Below are 19,080 nucleotides of genomic sequence, written 5' to 3' on the forward strand. Positions count from 1 at the left end.
TTTCTGCTTTTAAAAGTCTTCCACAATAACCAAGGCACTTCCTTATATTCCGTGAATTCCTAAGAAACTCCTTCACTCTCTCCATTTCATTTCGTCGGTGGACATCGAGGATTCCCCCTCCCGAAGAAAGAGTGAGGTAAAGGCAACCTATTTATTATTATTATTATTATTATTGCTAATAGCATTTACTTCTGTGAACTTTGGAAGAGAATTAGACGTGTCTTCTTTCTAACATAAATTCAATTAATTATTCCACTGGCTTCTGTTTGTTTACGGCATTATTTATAATAAAAGAAATTCCATTAATAGTGTGGGATTCGATTTGCTAAAGCCGCAAGACATGTCAGTAGCCGAAATTCTCGATGAAGCTGTTTAATCCCTTGAAAGCCTGGTGGCAATCCTTTAAATACATCAACCGGTTGATCTTTGTAATGGCGAAGTGTAGTGTTCTCTGTGCGGTACGGACTGGACGAGCTTCGGCTTCAAATTTTTAATAAATGGGGCCTCTGTTACGAAAAATAATTGAATCACTTTAGATTCCTTGATCCATGAGCTTTGTTAGAGCTTTTGAGCGAGATGCAAGGAATTCGTTTTAATTTTATTAATAATTGTCTGAATTAACCGAAATGCTCTCCATTCTGTAAGCGTCCACTCCTTAACACCCCAAAGCAGCAGACGTCCGGGGGTGGTGTTTGTAAAATGGAGAATGTTTTTAATTTGGGAGCATGTGATCGAGGTTGGGTATCCAACAAAACCTCGCAGGTGTGAACTGAGTTTTCTGTTGCGAAACTTTTCCGAAAATAAATCGGGAAGTATTTTCGCTGGTTTGGTTCGCTTCGATGTAGTGACCTCCGAACTTACCTCCACCGCTTAGAAGCGGACGTCCACTTCCGGTCTAAACACGCGCTAAATTATCCTTCCCTGAAGACTGTTTTAACTAAACAGTGGTCAGTCCCACAAATTTCTCCTCTGCATGTTCGGACATTTATTCCACTCTTCTCTTGTCTATTAACACACGATCGATTTGGTTGTTGGTTATTCCATTTGGTGATCTCCACGTGTATTTCTCTATTTGCCTCCTAGCGAAGAAAATAGAACTGATTATCATGTTTTTTCTAGTGGCTAAATCAACGAGCCTTTGGCCAATGTCATTGGATGTGTCGTGTAGACTTTGTTTAGGTCGCCCTCCATCATTTTGGCATCATTAGATGGTCTGCTGTCTATTATCTGCTCCAGTTTATTTAGTTAATGCTCCTGCTTAAGAAGGGTTCCAACATTCCACGTGCCATTCTCAATATCCTTAACATTCCGATTTATTGAGGTTTCGAAACGTCTTCTTTTTTACGGTGCAAGGTTGGTAGCCTTGCAACCAAATCCCAACCTGGAGGACCAGGGAACTTGTCTTAGTCTGACCTCTGCCCCTCGACCAATCAGGCGAAGGAGGCCCTACCAGTAGCTCTCGAGGTCACTGGGGTACTCGGCCCCACCACCACCACAAGGTGCAGGTACAATGAAGTGAGGCTGGCTGGAGCTATTTTACAGAATTCGTATTATTATTCTTTTTCGTTATCAGCTTACATGATTTCTACAGAGGACATTAAACGTTTGAATAATTTAAATTAATTATTTTTGGCCATACATTTCTGTTTCTTATTTTCAGAGAGTTCTTCTGTGAATCATCTTTTCTGCAAGAGAATTCCCAGTTGGCGGAGTGTCAACGTTTTCAAACGCGAGCCAATAAAATTATGGCGACCATAATACAAGAGGTCCTGTCGGAACTTAAATGTCCTGTATGCATGGAATATCTTCGGCCGCCCATAATAATTTGTGCCAATGGCCACTGCACCTGCGACAATTGCAGATCACAAGTGAACAATTGTCCGGTCTGCAGAGGTAAATTTCTGAAGGTCAGAATTCGTGTTCTGGAGAACGCGATCATCAAATTGAAAGGTACATGCAAATACCTCACTTTCGGCTGCAATGCGACATTCCCAAAAGAAGATACGATTACCCATGAAAAAGTATGCTCACAGCGGAAATACAAGTGCCCCATAACAGGATGCACTTGGAATCGTCCTCTTGCTATGATGAAGAGCCATCTGATGGAGGAACATGGCGTCTCCGCCGGTAAAGAATCTGGTGTAGGCGTCATTTCTTTGAAAAACTTTGGGGTTAAAATTATCTGGCTTTGCATAATATTCTTTATGTCTGAAATATTTGTCCACGTGTCTCAAGTCAGAGGCGATACGCTTTATACCTGCGCGTTTCACGTTGGACCTGAGAACAAATCTAAGGAGTTTGGATATCGTGTGGAAATCAACCGAGCAGCGGGGAAGGAACAGGCATCAGCCAATCACACAGTTCCGAACTACGAGAATGGATTTGATCACACTATCAAGTCTGGCAACTGCGCCAGTTTCAATTACAATTTTGCCAAGAAGTGTGCCTTACATGACGACAGACTCGAAATGAAAGTTCAAATCCTTTCTTTGGAAACTAAAGACGGTCCCACATCATAAACTACAAAAATATATTCAGAGAACTTCAGAGACACAAGTTTAGTTGGCCAAACCAGGAGCTTTGTCTTATTTATAAAGAGTGGACCCTCCTATGGAGTGACTCCATTATCCTCGGACAATAAAGTACGATGCGAAATGTTAAATTGTAAATTAATTTAATTTTCAGCGTAAGATACATTATTACAATTACTTACTATATTCATTTTCGTTTATCTCTTCTAAACATGTACTTGAACGTTCTAAAATAAAGGAAAATATTCGCTTTGTGTCGTAACTGAATAAAATTCACTCGAAAAAAAAAACTGAACAAATTAATATTTCAGTTACCTCCTAATTTGTAATTTAATATACAATTAAACTATCTTGACAGTGTCGTAATTATTTTAAACACAACGTGCATTATATTTTGTATCTTGTTCTTAAGATTCATTTCTTATTTTAAGGAAAGAATTTGAAGAAACTTATAGAAAATACAGCTTAAAAGCAAAGATGACTTTAAACTTTAAGATTATTTTATTCTGCTAACTTTAGAACACGTATTTTCCCTTGTCAGGAGGTTTCATCCGTAATATAAAGACTCCAGTTGTAACGTTACCTTATTTTATTTTATTTGTGCCGAATTTATGTATGTTAATGTGTAAAAGTTAATAGTTAGTGACAAACTGAGATTCTTGCTAAAATGTTCTCAGTAATTTCCATTCGTTGTTGCCTGATTCAAGTTTTAGATTCTGTGATAATGAGACTGTATTAATGACAATGAAAATCTTATAATGTCCATGTACGAATAATAACATTTGTCACATTATTTGTTGGAATAACATTGCTGGATTTCAGTTTAATTATAATAATCTTACTTTGTGTTTTGTGTATGCACTAAAATAATTTACATTAGGATATTTCACAGCTGATTTAAAAAAGAGTGCACTTTATTAATATAAAATCCTATTGTACGATTTGCGTTCGATTCACAATACGTAGTTTGTACTTGGTGTCTCTTAAAAGTTAGTTTTCAATTTCTGGAATGTGCTCCTGTCTTTGAGTTGAAACTTTTATAAGAGTTTAATACGAAGCTAATAAAAGCAAAGAAATCCAACTAACTGAGTCGTCTATTATTAAATTTCAATTTAAGAAAAATAATTTCTACAGATCGTCACGAAAGGATGGCAATTTATTGCAGAAGAAACGTAAGTATTATTCGTCAAAACCAAATTTAAAATCTGATCTATTACAGACTACTAGAAAATTACCTTTCACGAAATATAGGGAAATGTAAGGTCGTCAACCTATTTGTCGTCAAAAAATGACGTCATCAACAATGTCAACAGATATTTGTTTACTCGGCATTGTTGTGGAACACAACAATGCCGAGTAAACAAATAACGCTTCACAACAAGGAAATCAAAGAATATCAAGCCAGTCGCATTATCACTGCTCCAGAAGCAGCACGTCGCATTCTTCAAAATTGACTGACAGTTATCCTAAAACATCAGAAAAGTGAAAGAAGACGTTATCAAGTATTTGAAGTACCAACTCCAACAAGGTAAACTGATACTCATTCGATATATTACGATTACGAAAACTATTATGAAAACTGACTTTATGATCGATTTTAAGACGAAGATTTGCAAGGGTGGGGTTGGACATAGAAAGTTGACTGACCAAGAACAGTTGGCCTCTGAACAGCGACGTAAAGAACTAACACATCAGATTAGAGACAGCGGGGTTAGTTTAGTGTGTTACTTAAGATTTTAAAACACAACCAACAACCCGAAGGGGTGGGGTTGGTCAAGTGTTTAAGCCCTGAATTCGGGGGGATAGTTTAGTTTGTAACGTAAGAATTTAAAACGCAACCAACCCGAAGGGGGGGTTGGTTGCTTTTTGAACACTTGACCAATCCCCCGAGGAGCTCCGAAAGAAGCGCTCTGCTCTAGTATTTCTCTATTTGTCTCCTAGGGAAGAAAGTAGAACTGATTATCATGTTTTTTCTAGTGGCTAAATCAACGAGCCTTTGGCCAATGTCATTGGATGTGTCGTGTACACTTTGTTTAGGTCGCCCACCATCTTCTTGGCATCATTAGATGGTCTGCTGTCTATTATCTGCTCCAGTTTATTTCGTTATCAGCTTACATGATTTCTACAGAGGTCATTAAACGTTTGAATAATTTAAATTAATTATTTTTGGTCATACATTTCTGTTTCTTATTTTCAGATACTTCTTCTGTGAATCATCTTTTCTGCAAGAGAATTCCCAGTTGGCGGAGTGTCAACGTTTTCAAAAGCGAAACAATAAAATTATGGCGACCATAATACAAGAGGTCCTGTCGGAACTCAAATGTCCTGTATGCATGGAATATCTTCGGCCGCCCATAATAATTTGTGCCAATGGCCACTGCACCTGCGACACTTGCAGATCACAAGTGAAAGATTGTCCGGTCTGCAGAGGTAAATTTCTGAATGTCACAATTCGTGTTCTGGAAAGTGTGACAAGGAAATTGATCGTCCAATGCAAAAACTACACTTTCGGCTGCAATGCGAGATTCCTAAAAGATGACACGATTACCCATGAAAAAGTATGCTCACAGCGGAAATACAAGTGTCCCATAACAGGATGCACTTGGAATCGTCCTCTTGCTATGATGAAGAGCCATCTGATGGAGAAACATGGCGTCTCCGCCGGTAAAGAATCTGGTGTAGGCGTCATTTCTTTGAAAAACTTTGGGGTTAAAATTATCTGGCTTTGCATAATATTCTTTAGGTCTGAAATATTTGTCCACGTGTCTCAAGTCAGAGGCGATACGCTTTATACCTGCGCGTTTCACGTTGGACCTGAGAACAAATCTAAGGAGTTTGGATATCGTGTGGAAATCAACCGAGCAGCGGGGAAGGAACAGGCATCAGCCAAGCACACAGTTCGGAACTACGAGAATGGATTTGATGACACTATCAAGTCTGGCAGCTGCGCCAGTTTCAATTACAATTTTGCCAAGAAGTGTGCCTTACGTGGCAACAGACTTGACATGAAAGTTCAAATCCTTTCTTTGGAAAAGAAAGACAGTCTCACATCATAAACTACAAAAATATATTCAGAGAACTTCAGCGACACAAGTTTAGTTGGCCAGACCAGAAGCTTTGTGTAATTTATAAACAGTGGACCCTCCTATGGAGTGAGTCCATTATCCTCGGACAATAAAGCACGATCCGAAATGTTAAATTGTAAACGTATTTCATTTTCAGCGTAAGATACGTTATTACAATTACTTACTATATTCATTTTCGTTTCTCTTTTCTAAACATGTACTTGAACGTTCTAAAAGAAAGGAAAATATTCGCTTTGTGTCGTAACTGAATAAAATTCACTCGAAAAAAAAATTGAACAAATTAATATTTCAGTTACCTCCTAATTTGTAATTTAATATACAATTAAACTATCTTGACAGTGTCGTAATTATTTTAAACACAACGTGCATTATATTTTGTATCTTGTTCTTAAGATTCATTTCTTATTTTAAGGAAAGAATTTGAAGAAACTTATAGAAAATACAGCTTAAAAGCAAAGATGACTTTAAACTTGAAGATTATTTTATTCTGCTAACGTTAGAACACGTATTTTCCCTTGTCAGGAGGTTTCATCCGTAATATAAAGACTCCAGTTGTAACGTTACCTTATTTTACTTTATTTTATTTGTGCGGAAGTTATGTATGTTAATGTGTAAAAGTTAATAGTTAGTAACAAACTGAGACTCTTGTTAAAATGTTCTCTGTCATTTCCATTCGTTTTTCCTGATTCAAATTTTAGATTCTGTGATAATGAGACTGTTTCAAAGACAACGAAATTGTTATAATGTCCATGTACGAATAATAACATTTGTCACATTATTTGTTGGAATAACATTGCTGGATATTTAGTTTAATTATAATAATCTTACTTTGTGTTTTGTGTATGCACTAAAATAATTTACATTAGGATATTTCACAGTTGTTTAAAAATAGAGTGCACTTTATTAATATAAAATCCTATTGTACGATTTGCGTTCGATTCACAATACGTAGTTTGTACTTGGTGTCTCTTAAAAGTTAATTTTCAATTTCTGGAATGTGCTCCTGTCTTTGAGTTGAAACTTTTATAAGAGTTTAATATGAAGCTAATAAAAGCAAAGAAATCCAACTAACTGAGTCGTCTATTATCAAATTGCAATTTATGGAAAATAATTTCTACAGACCTTCACGAAAGCATGGCAATTTATTGCAGAATAAACGCACGTAGGATTCGTGCAAAGTTGCCTATAAATTCTTTTCTGTTACGGACTACTAGAAAATTACCTATCACGAAATATAGGGGTATCTAAAGTAATACTAAATGATTTTATTTAAAAGACTGACAAATTAGTATTTAAAATTAAAACCATAATCTATCATTGATTAATTAAATAATATATAATTTAATAAAGTGCAAATACTGACTGCAAAAAACGTGTTCATGTATATATAAGAGTTCCAAGCTTAATACCACAGCCGTAGGTTATTTTTTTAGTGTATTTGTTTAATATTAGAACAGTGCCTTCAGTGTTTGTGTATGGAAATTTTACAACTTCTTACATTTTCTGCAAAAATACTTGCCCTATTTCGATATGTATCGATGAATGTCACAGAAAAAAATTATCCCTAAAAAAAGAATCTTTACAAGGTCTCAAACCAAGGACAGATATTTTGGGGTTTGGCTTTATTTCTGGAATGTTCTCTTGGAAACAAATTTCGTCTCGGCCCAGTTCCCTGACTGCAGGATCTACCCTCACCGGGACTCCAACTCAGGACACTTTTTAAAAAGTTTTGGTCTTTCTATATTCTCTTCCTGTTACCAAAAAATGAGTGTGCCAAGTTTGGCAAAAATCGATAAATCAGCTCTCAAGTTGTAAGTGAAAGTTCGTTCGCACGTACATGCATACCCGAGCACACAATTTAAATTTTATATAAAAGTTACTAAATTATGACTCCCCAAATACAGCCCATAAAATTTGAATTATTTTTTAAGCTAATGCAGAAACATTAATAACACCAAACTTTGGATTGGCATTAATATTGCAATGAAATAGCATAAATTCTAAGATGGTTGTCTTCTGGGTTGTTGCACCGTGTAGTGTGGTAGACGTTTTTCGACGTTTCAGAGCTCTCAGCCCTGATGATGGAGGCAGCATGGACATGTTAAACGTTGAAGGAATTCTACCGAACTACACGGCGTAAAAAGCCAGAAGACAGCCATCTTCCTACGGACAAGCGTAAAATATAAAATTTTTGATAAAAGATCGAAAAGGATAGAGTGAGTTGCAGTAACGTCAAAGTAAGAAATTGGTCCACGAAAATCTGTTCGTCACAATTTTCCTCGCCATCTCCGACTATGACGTAAAAAGTCAAAATTAATTTTCCACTCGTTGAAGTTCCATCTAATAAATTTCAAATACATATTATAAATCAGTTCTGACGAAAGTCGCTTACATTAACTGAAATTTCACAAAAAAGATTTAAGCATGCAAAGGAATGGCTTGGTGATTTTGCAAAATGACTCACAAAGAGAAAGGAGACCTCACAAAGTGTGATGTGTCGCCCCTTTTCCTCCATCCCCGCCACTCTGTAACTTCTTTTAAAGCTACTGATCTTTGTCCAACATGTTCAAATGTTGTGTTCTAATTAAAATATGCCAAGAGACAATTTTAGTTACAAAACAATTTCTTTTACAACGACCAGCTTTTTAGAAAATCATGAATAAGACATTCCAGATTGCGTATAAATTTCTGCTCGATGATTCATTTTAACAAAAACACGAAGATAAGGGCCTCGTTCTTTTGACATTTTAGGGGGAATGTACAGTCATCCGTGATGCTTAACCAATCACCAGGTCGTCAACAAATGCGGGGAACTGAATGTCATTTGTTTCTGACCTACGACCGGGAATCAAACGGACCTCCGTAACAACGAGTGAGTGATGAAAATGCTTGGGCTATTTATTACTCGAAGAGTGCCTGGAGTGTACCGCAGGAACATCAGACAACTGCTTACATTCCTTATCAATGTTAATTTCAGTAAAGCTTAAAATCTGTATTCTTTAACATGGCAGTAAAATCTGCCCCCATAAGCCTCGAACCAAGGACAGTTGTCGGGTCTCTAACCTCAGGTCCTGTAATTTCTTCTCCGAAACGAACGTATTTTGCCTTGGATTCGTACCTTTATCGGGGTTACGCTCCTATCAAGAGAGACCATCCTTGTCAGGACTCGAACCCAGGACAGTTTGTCAGTGTCGAGGTCCCTGTTCCTGTAATCGCCTCTTCCAAATAAAAAACTCTGATCCTGGCTCCATTGTCCTCTCTCGCTTAGATTCGGAGTTAAAGGAACCGCCCTTGCCGGGAATCGAACTCAGGAAACATTTTCTCTCCCCCAGGGATGGACTCAACAGCGCCCGGGCAAGATTACTAAACCCGGGCGTTATTCTTAAACAAGGGCAAATGAAATTTTAAAATTCTCTTCATTCCTCTTTTCAAAACTTTTAAATGTATTTCCTTCTTACAGAGAAAATATTTTATATTAATTTATGGAAATTAACCAAACTTTATCTTTGGGTAATTCTCTTTTTATTAAAGAAAGTGTAAATATAGGTCGACAATGGTCAGCTTTTATATGAACACCTGCGCGTACAACAATGTAAACAGAAGTATTGGAATTTCTAAAAAACACCCCCAACAATATTGACTGAGCATGCCTTAAGGCTCATTTCTCATTTCTTGTGCATGCATTATAATAGACTGAATGAACCGTATCGCACTCCATTCCTTTACTAACTGTTACGTCATCGATTCATTCGGCATTGTCGCATTAGTCAACAATCCGCTTTCGTCATTGTGCAAAAAGCTGAGTTGTGAGTCGCTTGTAGGAGAAGTGCGTCGTAGAGGAGATACTTTTCTGCTTTTAAAAGTCTTCCACAATAACCAAGGCACTTCCTTATATTCCGTGAATTCCTAAGAAACTCCTTCACTCTCTCCATTTCATTTCGTCGGTGGACATCGAGGATTCCCCCTCCCGAAGAAAGAGTGAGGTAAAGGCAACCTATTTATTATTATTATTATTATTATTGCTAATAGCATTTACTTCTGTGAACTTTGGAAGAGAATTAGACGTGTCTTCTTTCTAACATAAATTCAATTAATTATTCCACTGGCTTCTGTTTGTTTACGGCATTATTTATAATAAAAGAAATTCCATTAATAGTGTGGGATTCGATTTGCTAAAGCCGCAAGACATGTCAGTAGCCGAAATTCTCGATGAAGCTGTTTAATCCCTTGAAAGCCTGGTGGCAATCCTTTAAATACATCAACCGGTTGATCTTTGTAATGGCGAAGTGTAGTGTTCTCTGTGCGGTACGGACTGGACGAGCTTCGGCTTCAAATTTTTAATAAATGGGGCCTCTGTTACGAAAAATAATTGAATCACTTTAGATTCCTTGATCCATGAGCTTTGTTAGAGCTTTTGAGCGAGATGCAAGGAATTCGTTTTAATTTTATTAATAATTGTCTGAATTAACCGAAATGCTCTCCATTCTGTAAGCGTCCACTCCTTAACACCCCAAAGCAGCAGACGTCCGGGGGTGGTGTTTGTAAAATGGAGAATGTTTTTAATTTGGGAGCATGTGATCGAGGTTGGGTATCCAACAAAACCTCGCAGGTGTGAACTGAGTTTTCTGTTGCGAAACTTTTCCGAAAATAAATCGGGAAGTATTTTCGCTGGTTTGGTTCGCTTCGATGTAGTGACCTCCGAACTTACCTCCACCGCTTAGAAGCGGACGTCCACTTCCGGTCTAAACACGCGCTAAATTATCCTTCCCTGAAGACTGTTTTAACTAAACAGTGGTCAGTCCCACAAATTTCTCCTCTGCATGTTCGGACATTTATTCCACTCTTCTCTTGTCTATTAACACACGATCGATTTGGTTGTTGGTTATTCCATTTGGTGATCTCCACGTGTATTTCTCTATTTGCCTCCTAGCGAAGAAAATAGAACTGATTATCATGTTTTTTCTAGTGGCTAAATCAACGAGCCTTTGGCCAATGTCATTGGATGTGTCGTGTAGACTTTGTTTAGGTCGCCCTCCATCATTTTGGCATCATTAGATGGTCTGCTGTCTATTATCTGCTCCAGTTTATTTAGTTAATGCTCCTGCTTAAGAAGGGTTCCAACATTCCACGTGCCATTCTCAATATCCTTAACATTCCGATTTATTGAGGTTTCGAAACGTCTTCTTTTTTACGGTGCAAGGTTGGTAGCCTTGCAACCAAATCCCAACCTGGAGGACCAGGGAACTTGTCTTAGTCTGACCTCTGCCCCTCGACCAATCAGGCGAAGGAGGCCCTACCAGTAGCTCTCGAGGTCACTGGGGTACTCGGCCCCACCACCACCACAAGGTGCAGGTACAATGAAGTGAGGCTGGCTGGAGCTATTTTACAGAATTCGTATTATTATTCTTTTTCGTTATCAGCTTACATGATTTCTACAGAGGACATTAAACGTTTGAATAATTTAAATTAATTATTTTTGGCCATACATTTCTGTTTCTTATTTTCAGAGAGTTCTTCTGTGAATCATCTTTTCTGCAAGAGAATTCCCAGTTGGCGGAGTGTCAACGTTTTCAAACGCGAGCCAATAAAATTATGGCGACCATAATACAAGAGGTCCTGTCGGAACTTAAATGTCCTGTATGCATGGAATATCTTCGGCCGCCCATAATAATTTGTGCCAATGGCCACTGCACCTGCGACAATTGCAGATCACAAGTGAACAATTGTCCGGTCTGCAGAGGTAAATTTCTGAAGGTCAGAATTCGTGTTCTGGAAAGTGTGACAAGGAAATTGATCGTCCGATGCAAAAACTACACTTTCGGCTGCAATGCGACATTCCTAAAAGATGACACGATTACCCATGAAAAAGTCTGCCCACAGCGGAAATACAAGTGTCCCATAACAGGATGCACTTGGAATCGTCCTCTTGCTATGATGAAGAGCCATCTGATGGAGAAACATGGCGTCTCCGCCGGTAAAGAATCTGGTGTAGGCGTCATTTCTTTGAAAAACTTTGGGGTTAAAATTATCTGGCTTTGCATAATATTCTTTAGGTCTGAAATATTTGTCCACGTGTCTCAAGTCAGAGGCGATACGCTTTATACCTGCGCGTTTCACGTTGGACCTGAGAACAAATCTAAGGAGTTTGGATATCGTGTGGAAATCAACCGAGCAGCGGGGAAGGAACAGGCATCAGCCAATCACACAGTTCGGAACTACGAGAATGGATTTGATGACACTATCAAGTCTGGCAACTGCGCCAGTTTCAATTACAATTTTGCCAAGAAGTGTGCCTTACGTGGCAAGAGACTTGACATGAAAGTTCAAATCCTTTCTTTGGAAAAGAAAGACAGTCTCACATCATAAACTACAAAAATATATTCAGAGAACTTCAGCGACACAAGTTTAGTTGGCCAAACCAGAAGCTTTGTCTTATTTTTAAAGAGTGGACCCTCCTATGGAGTGAGTCCATTATCCTCGGACAATAAAGTACGATACGAAATGTTAAACTGTAAATGAATTTAATTTTAAGCGTAAGATACATAATTACAATTACTTACTATATTCGTTTTCGTTTCTCTTTTCTAAACATGTACTTGAACGTTCTAAAAGAAAGGAAAATATTCCCTTTGTGTCGTAACTGAATTAAATTCACTCGAAAAAAATTTGAACAAATTAATATTTCAGTTATACCGTAATTTGTAATTTAATATACAATTAAACTATCTTGACAGTGTCGTAATTATTTTAAACACAGCGTGCATTATATTTTGTGTCTTGTTCTTAAGATTTATTTCTTATTTTAAGGAAAGAATTTGAAGAAACTTATAGAAAATACAGCTTAAAAGCAAAGCTGACTTTAAACCTGAAGATTATTTTATTCCGCTAAACTTAGAACACGTATTTTCCCTTGTAAAGAAGTTTCATTCGTAATATAAAGACTCCAGTTGTAACGTTTTCTTATTTTATTTTATTTGTGCCGAATTTATGTATGTTAATGTGTAAAAGTAAATAGTTAGTGACAAACTGAGACTCTTGTTAAAATGTTCTCAGTAATTTCCATCATCCTCAATCACCGAGAAAGAAGAAATTCAAGACAACTCCCTCCGCCGGAAAAGTCATGATGACTGTCTTTTGGGACAGTGATGGGGTCATTCTTGTGGATGTGATGCCAAGAGGTGCGACCATCAATTCAGACGCGTACATTATGACCCTGAAAACCCTCAAGAAGCGTTTCCGACGAGTTCGGCCTCACAAGAATCCAGCAGAAATTTTGCTCCTGCATGACAATGCACGCCCTCACACAAGTCCGAGAACCCGGGAAGAAATCACCAAATTGGGTTGGACGGTGCTGCTCCATCCACCCTCCGACTTCCATCTCTTTGGGCCACTTAAAGACGCTATCCACGGAACAAGGTTTGAAGATGACGAGAGCGTGATTCAAGCAGTGAGGACATGGCTACGTGCACAGGACAAGAGCTGGTACCGGCAAAGCATGCATGCACTTGTTCCACGCTGGCGTAAAACCGTACAAGTTGATGGGGACTATGTGGAAAAATAGTATGTGTAAAGGAAACATTGATTTATATTGTCACTAAATTTGAGCCAACTTGAATAAATATGTTCTGAGGAAAAAAATGTGGGGCATTACTTAATGAGCGACCCTCGTAATTACTGCAAAAAACGTGTTCATGTATTTATGAGAGTTCCAAGCTTAATACCACAACCGTAGCGTATTTTTTTAGTGCATTTGTTTAATATTAGAACAGTGCCTTCAGTGTTTGTGTATGAAAATTTTACAACTTCTTAAATTTTCTGCAAAAACACTTGCCCTATTTCGATATGTATCGATGAATGTCACAGAAAAAAATTATCCCTAAAAAAAGAATCTTTACAAGGGCTCAAACCAAGGACAGATATTTTGGGGTTTGGCCTAAATTTCTGGAATGTTCTCTTGGAAACAAATTTCGTCTCGGCCCAGTTCCCTGACTGCAGAATCTACCCTCACCGGGATACTAACTCAGGACAGTTTTCCAAAGTTTTGGTCTTTCTATATTCTCTTCCTGTTACCAAAAAATGAGTGTGCCAAGTTTGGCAAAAATCGATAAATCAGCTCTCAAGTTGTAAGTGAAAGTTCGTTCGCACGTACATGCATACGCGAGCACACAATTTAAATTTTACATAAAAATTACTAAATTAAGACTCCCCAAATACAGCCCATAAAATTTGAAATATTTCTTAAGCTAATGCAGAAACATTAATAACACCAAACTTTGGATTGGCATTAATATTGCAATGAAATAGCATAAATTCTAAGATGGTTGTCTTCTGGGTTGTTGCACCGTGTAGTGTGGTAGACGTTTTTCGACGTTTCAGAGCTCTCAGCCCTGATGATGGAGGCAGCATGGACATGTTAAACGTTGAAGGAATTCTACCGAACTACACGGCGTAAAAAGCCAGAAGACAGCCATCTTCCTACGGACAAGCGTAAAATATAAAATTTTAGATAAAAAATCGAAAAGGAAAGAGTGAGTTGCAGTGACGTCAAAGTAAGAAATTGGTCCACGAAAATCTGTTCGTCACAATTTTCTTCGCCATCTCCCACTATGACGTAAAAAGTCAAAATTAATTTTCCACTCGTTGAAGTTCCATCTAATTAATTGCAAATAAATATTATAAATCAGTTGTGACGACAGTCGCTTACATTAACTGAAATTTCACAAAAGATTTAAGCATGCAAAGGAATGGCTTGGTGTTTTTGCAAAATGACACATAAAGAGAAAGGAGACCTCACAAACTGAGAGTGTCGCCCATTTTCCTCCATCCCCGCCACTCTGTAACTTCTTTTAATGCTACTGATCTTTGTCCAACATGTTCAAATGTTGTGTTCTAATTAAAATATGCCAAGAGACAATTTTAAGTTAGAAAACAATTACTTTTACAACGAAAAGGTTTTTAGAAAATCATGAATAAGACATTCCAGATTGTGTAGAAATTTCTGCTCGATGATTCATTTTAACAAAAATACGAAGATAAGGGCCCCGTTCTTTTGACATTTTAGGGGGAATGTACAGTCATCCGTGATGCTTAACCAATCACCAGGTCCTCAACAAATGCGGGGAACTGAATGTCATTTGTTTCTGACCTACGATCGGGAATCAAACGGACCGCCGTAATCAACGAGTGAGTGATGAAAATGCTTGGGCTATTTATTACTCGAAGAGTGCCTGGAGTGTACCGCAGGAACATCAGACAACTGCTTACATTCCTTATCAATGTTAATTTCAGTAAAGCTTAAAATCTGTATTCTTTAACATGGCAGTAAAATCTGCCCCCATAAGCCTCGAACCAAGGACAGTTGTCGGGTCTCTAACCTCAGGTCCTGTAATTTCTTCTCCGAAACGAACGTATTTTGCCCTAGATTCGTTCCTTTATCGGGGTTACGCTCCTATCAAGAGAGACCATCCTTGTCAGGACTCGAACCCAGGACAGTTTGCCAGTGTCGAGTTCTCTGTTCCTGTAATCGCCTCTTCCAAATAAAAAACTCTGATCCTGGCGCCATTGTTCTCTCTCGCTTAGTTTCGGAGTTAAAGGAACCGCCCTTGACGGGAATCGAACTCAGGAAACATTTTCTCTCCCCCAGCGATGAACTCAACAGCTCCCGGGCAAGATTACTAAAACCGGGCGTTAATCTTAAACAAGGGCAAATGAAATTGTAAAATTCTGTTCATTCCTCTTTTCAAAACTTTTAAATGTATTTCCTTCTTACAGAGAAAATATTTTATATTAATTTATGGAATGCAACCAAATTTTATCTTTGAGTAATTCTCTTTTTATTAAAGAATGTGTAAATATAGGTCGACAATGGTCAGCTTTTATATGAACAACTGCGTGTACAACAATGTAAACAGAAGTATTGGAATTTCTAAAGCACACCCCCAACAATATTGACTGAGCATGCCTTAAGGCTCATTTCTCATTTCTTGTGCATGCATTATAATAGACTGAATGAACCGTATCGCACTCCATTCCTTTACTAACTGTTACGCCATCGATTCATTCGGCATTGTCGCATTAGTCAACAATCCGCTTTCGTCATTGTGCAAAAAGGTGAGTTGTGAGTCGCTTGTAGGAGAAGTGCGTCGTAGAGTAGATACTTTTGTGCTTTTAAAAGTATTCCACAATAACCAAGGCACTTCCTTATATTCCGTGAATTCCTAAGAAACTCCTTCACTCTCTCCATTTTATTTCGTCGGTGGACATCGAGGATTCTCCCTCCCGAAGAAAGAGTCAGGTAAAGGCAACCTATTTATTATTATTATTATTGCTAATAGCATTTACATCTGTGAAGTTTGGAAGAGAATTAGACGTGTCTTCTTTCTAACATAAATTCAATTAATTATTCCACTGACTTCTGTTTGTTTACGGCATTATTTATAATAAAAGAATTCCATTAATAGTGTGGGATTCGATTTCCTAAAGCCGCAAGACATGTCAGTAGCCGAAATTCTCGATGAAGCTGTTTAATCCCTTGAAAGCCTGGGGGCAATCCTTTAAATACATTAACCGGTTGTTCTTTGTAATGGCGAAGTGTAGTGTTCTCTGTGCGGTACGGACTGGACGAGCTTCGGCTTCAAATGGTTAATAAATTGGGCCTCTGTTACGAAAAATAATTCTTTCACTTTAGATTCCTTGATCCATGAACTTTGTTAGAGCTTTTGAGCGAGCTGCAAGGAATTCGTTTTAATTTTATTAATAATTGTCTGAATAAACCGAAATGCTCTCCATTCTGTAAGCGTCCACTCCTTAACACCCCAAAGCAGGAGACGTCCGGGGGTGGTGTTTGTAAAATGGAGAATGTTTTTAATTTGGGAGCATGTGATCGAGGTTGGGTATCCAACAAAACCTCGCAGGTGTGAACTGAGTTTTCCGTTGCGAAACTTTTCAGAAAAAAAAGATCGAGAAATATTTTCGCTGGTTCGGTTAGCTTCGATGTAGTGACCTCCGGCCTTACCTCCACCTCTTAGAAGGGGACGTCCTCTTCCGGTCTAAACACGCGCTAAATTATCCTTCCCTGAAGACTGTTTTAACTAAACAGTGGTCAGTCCCACAAATTCCTCCTCTGCATGTTCGGACATTTTTCCACTCTTCTCTTGTCTATTAACACACGATCGATTTGGTTGTTGGTTATTCCATCTGGTGATCTCCACGTGTATTTCTCTATTTGCCTCCTAGCGAAGAAAATAGAACTGATTATCATGTTTTTTCTAGTGGCTAAATCAACGAGCCTTTGGCCAATGTCATTGGATGTGTCGTGTAGACTTTGTTTAGGTCGCCCACCATCATTTTGGCATCATTAGATGATCTGCTGTCTATTATCTGCTCCAGTTTATTTAGTTAATTGATCTCTTAATGCTCCTGCTTAAGAAGGGTTCCAAAATTCCACGTGCCATTCTCAATATCCTTAACTTTCCGATTTATTGAGGTTTCGAAACGTCTTCCTTTTTACGGTGCAAGGTTGGTAGCCTTGCAACCAAATCCCAACCTGGAGGACCAGGGCACCTGTCTTAGTCTGACCTCTGCCCCTCGACCAATCAGGCTAAGGAGGCCCTACCAGTAGCTCTTGAGGTCACTGGGGTACTCGGCCCCACCACCACCACAAGGTGCAGGTACCATGAAGTGAGGCTGGCGGAAGCTATTTTACAGAATTCGTAACTAATTCTTGAATTATTATTCTTCGTTATCAGCTTACATGATTTCTACAGAGGTCATTAAACGTTTGAATGATTTAAATTAATTATTTTTGTCCATACATTTCTGTTTCTCATTTTCAGAGATTTCTTCTGTGAATCATTTTTTCTGCAAGAGAATTCCCAGTTGGCGGAGTGTCAACGTTTTCAAACTCTCTTTTGCAGACCGCGAGACAATAAAATTATGGCGACCATAATACAAGAGGTCCTGTCGGAACTTAAATGTCCTGTATGCATGGAATATCTTCAGCCGCCCATAATAATTTGTGCCAATGGCCACTGCACCTGCGACACTTGCAGATCACAAGTGAACAACTGTCCGGTCTGCAGAGGTAAATTTCTGAAGGTCAGAATTCGTGTTCTGGAGAACGCGATCAGCAAATTGAAAGGTACATGCAAATACCTCACTTTCGGCTGCAACGCGAGATTCCCAAAAGAAGATACGATTACCCATGAAAAAGTATGCTCACAGCGGAAATACAAGTGCCCCATAACAGGATGCACTTGGAATCGTCCTCTTGCTATGATGAAGAGCCATCTGATGGAGAAACATGGCGTCTCCGCCGGTAAAGAATCTGGTGTAGGCGTCATTTCTTTGAAAAACTTTGGGGTTAAAATTATCTGGCTTTGCATAATATTCTTTAGGTGTGAAATATTTGTCCACGTGTCTGAAGTCAGAGGCGATACGCTTTATACCTGCGCGTTTCACGTTGGACCTGAGAACAAATCTGAAGAGTTTGGATATCGTGTGGAAATCAACCGAGCAGCGGGGAAGGAACAGGCATCAGCCAATCACACAGTTCGGAACTACGAGAATGGATTTGATAACACTATCAAGTCTGGCAACTGCGCCAGTTTCAATTACAATTTTGCCAAGAAATGTGCCTTACGTGGCAAAAGGCTTGACATAAAAGTTCAAATCCTTTCTTTGGAAAAGAAAGACAGTCTCACATCATAAACTACAAAAATATATTCAGAGAATTATTGCATTATATTTTGCAAGTTTCTCTTAAGATTTATTTCTTATTTTAAGAAAAGAATTTGAAGAAACTTATGGAAAATACAGCTTAAAAGCTAAGATGACTTTAAACCTGAAGATTATTTTATTCTGCTAACTTTAGAACACGTATTTTCCCTTGTCAGGAGGTTTCATTCGTAATATAAAGACTCCAGTTGTAACGTTACCTTATTTTATTTTATTTGTGCCGAATTTATGTATTTTAATGTGTAAAAGTTAATAGTTAGTAACAAACTGAGACTCTTGTTAAAATGTTCTCAGTAATTTCTATTCGTTGTTGCCTGATTCAAATTTTAGATTCTGTGATAATGAGACTGTTTCAAAGACAACGAAATTGTTATAATGTCCATGTAAAAATAATAAAATTTGTCACATTATTTGTTGGAATAACATTGCTGGATTTTAGTTTAATTATAATAATCTTACTTTGTGTTTTGTGTATGCACTAAAATACTTTACATTAGGATATTTCACAGTGGTTTTAAAATAGAGTGCACTTTATTAATATAAAATCCTATTGTACGATTTGCGTTCGATTCACAATACGTAGTTTGTACTTGGTGTCTCTTAAAAGATAGTTTTCAATTTCTGGAATGTGCTTCAGTCTTTGAGTTGAAACTTTTATAAGAGTTTAATATGCAGCTAATAAAAGCAAAGAAATCCAACTATCTGAGTCGTCTATTATTAAATTTGCA

At 38.0% G+C, this 19,080-nt stretch overlaps 1 protein-coding gene and 2 long non-coding RNA genes across 3 annotated transcripts in view; 2 read left to right on the forward strand and 1 right to left on the reverse strand.

Annotated features, from left to right (window-relative positions):
- Nucleotides 1–19,080, reverse strand: part of Use1 (Vesicle transport protein Use1) — a 216,326-nt gene that overhangs the window by 83,798 nt on the left and 113,448 nt on the right. The window lies entirely within an intron of this gene.
- On the forward strand, nucleotides 9,319–12,576 carry LOC147871572 (uncharacterized). Its single transcript, XR_015538675.1, has 2 exons — nucleotides 9,319–9,600; nucleotides 11,125–12,576. It is a non-coding gene; the product is annotated as an uncharacterized LOC147871572 (long non-coding RNA).
- Nucleotides 15,468–19,050, forward strand: LOC147871573 (uncharacterized). Its single transcript, XR_015538676.1, has 2 exons — nucleotides 15,468–15,911; nucleotides 17,452–19,050. It is a non-coding gene; the product is annotated as an uncharacterized LOC147871573 (long non-coding RNA).

This window comes from Zootermopsis nevadensis, unplaced genomic scaffold (genome assembly GCF_977971745.1).
Source record: "Zootermopsis nevadensis isolate Lab colony 2312 unplaced genomic scaffold, Znev_1.0 Znev_ptg000046l, whole genome shotgun sequence".
Lineage (NCBI taxonomy): Eukaryota > Metazoa > Arthropoda > Insecta > Blattodea > Termopsidae > Zootermopsis > Zootermopsis nevadensis.